We start from the raw sequence: 8,080 nt of genomic DNA, 5'->3' as shown, positions 1-8,080 counted from the left end.
AAGTTAGAGGGTTAATATGTTGTGGGGTTGTTAACCAATGTCATAAAACAACATGTGTACTACTGTTTCATGAGAAACTATTTGTTCTGTAAGCCTTTACCTGAAGCACAATAAAATATAAAAAAAAAATTAAAAAAAAAAATGAAGGTCCCATTGAGTTATTTCAGTCCTGTGATACCCTAGCATCTTGTAGAAGTTACCAGGCTGCCTAGGCATATGGCTGAATGGTCAGCAGCCCTCTAATTGGCACCTTTGGTCTATAAAGTCCCCCAAAAGTTTAAACGGATCTATCCCCAAGCTTACTGATGGCTATGGGTTAGTCGACAACCTATAAAATGGGCAAACGGCCCACTGGTGAAATTCTCAGCAGAGTCAGACCACCCCCAAGAAGAAACTCATATACCTGGCCCCAGTGGTAGTTTTTTTGTTTATTTGGTTTTCCCCTCAGTATTGTTTCTAAGTTGCTCCAAAGAAGGTCTATGTGCTGCCCTTCTCCTTGATTGCCATGCATTTGCAAGGATTGATTAGTACACCTAAGCAAGGCTTAAAGGCCCAGAATCTCAAAATTAGATGAGGTGTTTTGGGTGTTCTAGTCCTTTTACTCTCCAAAGCTTCACTACATACCATGGTGGCACCTAGTAACGGGGACTCACTCCTTCTTGTGCCAATCCATTTCATCTCTGAAAAGCTCTATGAAAAATTTTTGAAAAGGAGCTCCAACATAACATAGTAGCCAATGGATGGTCTGAATTGCTCAGTGTTGGTTTAAACATGATTGTCTTCTCTCGGTCTCACATATCAGACTTCACCTTGCAACCTAAAAGCACATTTGCTCTGTAGATAACCACAGGACATTTATGATTCTTGCTGCTGATTAAAATCACTTTTTCCAAAAGTACTGAGACATGGTTTATACTTCCCTTTTCTGCACCTGAAAACTTTTTTTTTTTAATCAAAGTGCAGGACTTGACATTTCCTCTAATATATTTAGTCATTCCAACCTGTCCAGACTTCTTTAGATCTAAATTTTATAATCCAGCATCTTCCTTTAGTTCTCATTTTAATTATATCGGTTATTTAAAAAAAATAAAAATAGCCACCTCAGAAGCACTTTGTGTTGGATTTACTTACATAAAACAATAAAATTTATATTGATCTTCTCAGTGTTCTTTGTAAAATATCTGTTTTCCATGTTCTTTCCCCCTTTCTAAGTGCCCATTATGTGTGGCTGGAAAACTCCTAGTTTGAATATATTATGGTACTTATCTCTCAAATACCATCAGTTTTAACAATACAAACTCTCCTGGTCTTTGAAATTCCAAACTAAAACAAGCCACCACATCATCACCATAAGAGCCTTATTATAACAAAATGATATATTTTGAATCAAATCACTTAGTAAATAGAGGAAGCCCCAAATCTCTAGCAGTAAAATCAGCACTATTATTAACTTTATTTTGCAGGTAACATATTATTAATACTGACAATGCCATGTACAACTTCAGAGGAGACACATCTGAAAGATAACCTTTTGGTAAGGTTCTTAAAGTGGTATGCTGGTAAATGTATAACAGTCAGGTCTCTGGTGGAAAAAAAAAAGTCCTGAATCGTAGCATTTGCCAATTTTCATGGTGTAAGTACTTCCACCATGGCCAACTTCCAGTACCAACATAATGCCACTGAACTGAATGGAGTTGGGAAAAGATTTGCACAATCAGCTGTCTCAATGCCATATGAGCCAGCTCCCTCACACCCTGCTTAATATGATGTAATTCTGGAGATGCATTAGCTCACTGGGGTCTCAAAAGTAAATAACCACTTCCCAGTATTAAAGGTCCCCAGGCAGCTGAAGAGTCATTGTACTTCTTCCATCAAAGAGGAAAATGTGTTTCATTTTGTCCTGCCCTTCTTGCATCTGCAGTTCAGCTTTTAAAAATCGTAGTATCATAGGCCATAGAATTGGAAGAAACCTCAGAAGTCATCTGTTTCAATCACCTGTGGATGCTTGAATGCCCTGTGCAATGGGCCCATCAAGTCAGGTCCGGATCAGACGTAAACACCTCCACAGATGGGAGGCTTACTATATCCTGATGCCACACATAGCAATTTAGAGCCCTGGTGGCACAACAGTTAAGCGATTGACTGCTAACCAAAAGGCTGGTGCTTCAAACCCATCCAGTGGCCCTTCAAACATCTGGAGGCAGCAATCTGCTTTCATAAAGATTACAACCTAGAAAACCCTATGAAGCACGTTTATTCTGTCACATGGCGTCACTATGAGTTTAAAATCGACTCCGCAGCACACAACAACAACAATAGGGACCTAGGAAATATTACATTCTATTTTCTGTTTTACAAATAAAGAAACTGAATCCCAAGGTGTTTATATTTGTGTTCAAGGTCCCATAGCTTTTAATGACAGCTAAAATTCACCTCTAAGCCTTCTAACTTATAATTGTAAAATTTATTCTCACGTTAGGCCACAGAGCACTTTCTGAGGACCACTTGTCCTCTAGTGTGCTTCATGAAAAACATTCCACGGCCACATAAGTTTGAGAAACACGATATACTATATGCTCTTATTAGATACTTACAACACTCATTAACTTTGGTAAAGAAATCTGTTTAACAGCATTAACCCAGCATTTCCTAAATTATTTCACTCTGAAGCTTTCCACACCCCAACCCCAGCACCCATTAGCGTTCCACAGACCAGCAGAACACACACTGGGAAAAACGTTTGCCTCCTGACATTTTTACCCACTCATCCTAGTACTATCACTCAGAGCTGTATACCGAATATGTTAAATCCACCCTCCACTTGCCAGATTTTCAGATATCTGAAGACAGCTCTCATATTCCCTTAGAAGCCCCCCGAGACTAGCTGCACATAAACTGAGAGTTCTTTTCTAAAGGAAGATGACACCGTAGGTGTGAAGAAAAGAAAAATTAAAGTGGGACCCCTAGTGGCTTGGAATACACAGATGATCTTTAATTCCTTCCATGTTTCTTGCACACCCAGAAAGATTCACAAAGTTTGCTCCAACAAAGAAAAGTCTTCAGTATCAGTTGGAGGTCCCTCAAAAAAACCACTGAAACACCCAACAATCCTTAGGAGAGAAAGAGAAAAAAGAGAGAGAGAGAGTATGCTCCTAGCAGTGGTTTCACCAGATTAATTAATTAATTTACTCTGGGGCAACCCAGATTTTGGAGGCAGTACCAGTTACGTTCTCCTATTCTGAAGACCCAAACCAAGAAGGGAAAGGGAGGGAGAGTCTGATTACTATTCAGGTTGGGTTGAACATTTCTAAGGTTGTTTAATGAAGAGAAATGTTTCGAAGACGGGCAAACTGGCCAACTCTAAAAACCTTTTGTTCAGTATTAATGAAAAGGAATGCTGAATCACGAGGTATGAGCAAACAGTCTTTTTCTAGGGTCTACAGAAATGTGTTTGAAGGAAAGATCTCTGCTAGAGTTTTCTTCCTTCTTTGTAAATTTTTGCCCCAGCTGCTCTGAGAAAAGGAATTTTTAAAACCATGGGTAGCTTTGCTACTTTTTCAGGAAGTACAGAGCAAATTAAAAAAAAAAAAAAAAGAACTTTATAAATGAAGGGAAGGTTTGGATAGGAAATGTGGCTTAGAATTCCAATTGGACACACTCACCAGACCTATGAAGAGCTTTTACAAAGCTCTTGATGGATTAGTTCTATAGGTAACATAATTCAAAACACTTGAGGTAAGGCATATTATAGTAAAATTTTTGAAATAACTTTGTATCTGAAGAAAAGGTCCTTTCATTTCCAAATAACAAGAACTGTAGGTGAACTATGAAAAATAAAAGACCTTTTGGAGTTCTTCTAGACTTTACCCTGCAGCAAACCAAAAAAAATTAAACATTTAATGAAATCTCAGCCTAAGTCCAATCAATGCAAGCAGAAAAATGCCAAGATGGTTTTCAAACTTAATCCTTAACCCTAGGCCACTTACCCAGGGATATTTCTAATGGTGTGACAAGTGAAGCAAAGGAAGGACTAAATTCTGGGGCAATGCTAAGCTCATGCATACTTAAAGCCACAGCCCTGTGTGTTTTAACTCATCATAGGCTGCATTGGCGACTGAATGGTTTTCAGGGTCACTAATGCAATGAGTCAAGGAGCCCTGGTGATCAAGTTGTTAAGTGCTCAGCTGCTAACCAATAGGTCGGTAGTTCAAACCAGCTTCAAACTGGTTCTAAATGGTTCGGTCATGGCCAATGGAAACAAGGGCAGCGTCTTCATTGCATAGAACCAAATCTCTTGTGTGTGGGATTTTGACCTGAGTATGAAACAAGAAGAGAAAGACCCTCAACAAGACAGACTGACACAGTGGCTGCAACAACGGGCTCAAGCATAGCAAGGACTGAGAGGATAGCGCAGGACAGGGCAGTGTTTTGTTCTGTTGTACATGGGGTCGCTGTGAGTCAGAACCAACTCAATGGCACCTAACAACAACAACATGAAACAGGCAGCGTTGCCCCCTCAAAGATACTGGCCGATGGTGATCGACCTCGGTACTTTGAATGTGTGTCACTCTCTACAGTCTTACCAATAATCCAATCTCCTGCACCAGGCTCCTAATCACTTCTGAGTTATGAGGAGCAGCACAGACACAGAGACAAGCAAGCACACAAAGAGGGAAGAAAGACACTGTCTGAAGACAACAGAGACAGACGAGTCTACAAGCCCAGGAACTCCTACGATTGCCAGCTAATAAGCCCTGATGATGCAACAGTTAAGCGCTCAGCTGCGAACCAAAAGGGTGGAGGTTCGAACCCACCCAGTGGTTCCACAGAGGAAAGACATAGTAATCTGCTTCCGTAAAGATTATAGCTTAGAAAACCTTAATGAGCAGTTCTACTCTGTCACGGGTCTCTATGAGTCAAAAATCGACTCAGTAGCACACAACAACAACAGAAGCTGAAATAGACAAGAGAGGACCTCTTCCTAGAGTCAGCGCCCTGAATTCGGACTTCAAGCCTCCTGAATTGTGAGTAAATAAATGTCTATCCTTTAAAACCACCCACTAATATTTCTGTCACAGCAGCACTAGGAAACTGACGGAGTGCTACGTCATTCTCCAACTCAGGATTCCAGGTCAAACCTTGGGGTGGTCCTAACTCAGAGGGACACGGTTCCCACTCAACCTAACAGCACACCCCAAAATAATGTAACCAGGACTGATGTCTTTTATTTGTAAAGTGCAGACTACTGACTCGCAACTAATACCAGCTTACTTGTCATTTGCTTATCATTCGTTTTTCATTCAGGTCAGAACATGCTGAAATCTCCTCAGCACTAATTGTCTTCGCCCTGATGCCCCAGTCTTTGTAAGGCTGCTTTTTCTCCAGGGATTTAAAGGGGAAGGAGCAAATTTTTCAGAACCCAAATCAAATGCTCCCTCCTCCATGAAGCCTTCCTTTGTCAACTCATTGGAAGTGAGCTCCCTCTCCTCTGAACTCCTAGCACACATTCTTTGTACCAGTTCAAACCCTGGTTGGTTGTAATTACATTCATTTCCCAGGTCAGCGACGACTAATATCACCAGTCACCACAGAGTCAATTCCGATTCATGGTGACCCTATGTGTATCAGAGTAGAACTGTGCTCCATAGGAGTTTCATGGCTGTGATCTTTCGGAAGTAGATCACCAGGACTTTATTCTGAGGCACCTCTGGGTGTTCCAGCCTCCAACCTTTCAGTTAGTAGTCCAATGCTTCAACGTTTGCACCACCCAGGGACTGCTACTAATATTAGTAGATATTTCTTTTATTGGAAACACGTTATGTGCCTCACACATATTATCTTATCCAACACCTTGTGAAAGAGATATTTTCACCCTCATTTTACAAATGAAGAAACTGAACGATAGAAACACTAAACTCACCCAAGTTCACACACTAGTAGGAAGTAGAACTATGAATTGACAGATCTGTCTGTGCTTGACAGTAACCCATTGCCATCAAGTTGATTCCGTCTCATAGCAAACCTATAGCACAGAGTAGAACTGCCCCATAGGGTTTCTGTAATCTTTACAGAAGCAGACTGCGACATCTTTCTCCCATGGAGCAACTGGTGGGTTCGAACCACAGACCTTTCAGTTAGCAGCCGAGCACTTTAACCATTGCACCTGACAGTAGTGCTCATCAAATATTCTATGAGCATAGGGGGCACAAGCACGGATATTTCTGAAATTTAACCAAATACCTCGCAGAATTGGTTTGCCGGGTGTGAAGGCTTAGGACCATAGTCTCGTGGGACAACTCAGAGAACTGGCATAATATAGTGCGTAAAGTTTATGTTCTACAGCCTAGTTCGGTGAGTAGCATCTGGGGTCTTAAAAGATGCAAGTAGGAGGCAGGGCCAAGATGGCAGAGTAGTCAGACACTTCCAGAGGACCCTCTTACAACAAAGACCTGAAAAAACAAGTGAATCAATTATATATGACAATCTAGGAGCCCTGAACATCTAAGGCAAAGTTGAGGAACCAGACTGAGTGGCAGGGAGAGGGTGAAACAGTTTGGAAGCAGCGAGGAGTTGCCAGACCTGACCCGGCGAGAGCCAGAGCCCTTCAGGCCTGATCAGCTCATGAGTGAGCAGTGAGGCAGGCAAGCAGCAGTGCTTGGGAGGCACATCTTCCGTACCAGGAGAGACCCAGCAGCAGATAGTCTACTCGACCACCAAGAACCAGTAAGAAGCAGCCCTCAATTGGCGAAAGATAAGTACTTGTATACCGTCTACCGCACGGATCAAAAACACCCCCCTTAGGGAAAAACCTCTCTCCCATTTACCTCCCCACTCCCTGCTATGCACTAGGTCCCAGATTCGCTTCAGCAATTGCCAAGTCCCCTGGGCTGGAAGTAGGATCCGTCACACGCCCTAAGCCATTCTCCCTGCCTTGGAGAGTGAACAAATTAACAAGCAGGGGAAAAAATAAACTGCTGGCTCCCCTAAGCCAGGAACCCAGGGTAGGCATAGCTCCTTTGCCTAGGCACAGGCATAAGGGATCCACAGACTTTGAGTGCCTTTCCCCCTGCAGAGACTTGTGTGGGCCCATTTCAACAGCGTAGGCCCTCATTACTGCAGTACAATGGGTATATACCTGAAATCTAACTTGAACTGTTTCAGCTGTGAAGTGGTAGGTCCGTGACATTGGACACTGCTCTGGCCCTTAAGCAGGGTCTTCACCTACCCACATCAGGGGCCTAAGGACTGGTGGTTCCACCCACGCCACCCAGCCACCTGCAATAGGGGCCCAAGAATAAGAGGTGCTCCCCAGTCCTTACAGCCAACAGCACTGGGTGCTTATACTCCAGGTTCAAAACCCACCCACCTACATGCTCTAGGGAACAAGGACATGCCTTCCTCCTGGACACTTGGGGGCGGCCGTCAGCCTCCTGCCTTGCTCAGAGTGTGTCTCTCTGCTGCAGCCAGATGCCTGTGCCTACACCAATCACCCATGCCTGTCTAGGACTGTAGGTGAGAGCATACACCACACACTTGCTGGCTATCTACCTTGGCACCTGAGCTGAATCCATACAGGAGGAGTGGGCGAACTCCTGAGCTCACATACCTAGTAACAGGTGTAACCAGCTGGTGACAGGACATTAGAGCTTCAAAGGTGCCAATAATCAAACTAGCTCATACGAACAGCCTATTTGGGCATATCAAAACAAAACAAGAAGCTAGGACACAGTATGCAAACATAGAATAAATAAATATAATAAATTACTGATGGCTCGGAGACAACAGTCAATATCAAATCACATAAAGAGGCAATCCATGATGGCTTCAGCAAGCTCCCAAAATAAAGATTTCTAGAAATTTCCCAGAGGAGGAAAATTTTTTGGAATTACCAGAGGCAGAATACAAAAGATTAATACACAGAATTCTTCAAGAAATTAGGAAGGAAATGAAGCAAAACGCAGAACAGGCAATAGAGGAAATTAAAAAGATTAGAGAAGAGCATAATGACAAATTTAACAGGCTGCAAGAATCCATAGAGAGACAGCAATCAGAAATCCAGAAGATTAACAATAAAATTTCA

This window comes from Trichechus manatus, unplaced genomic scaffold, assembly GCF_000243295.1.
Source record: "Trichechus manatus latirostris isolate Lorelei unplaced genomic scaffold, TriManLat1.0 scaffold00132, whole genome shotgun sequence".
NCBI classification, from domain to species: domain Eukaryota; kingdom Metazoa; phylum Chordata; class Mammalia; order Sirenia; family Trichechidae; genus Trichechus; species Trichechus manatus.
The sequence above is the reverse complement of the archived record's forward strand: the minus strand, read 5'-3'. Positions refer to the sequence as shown.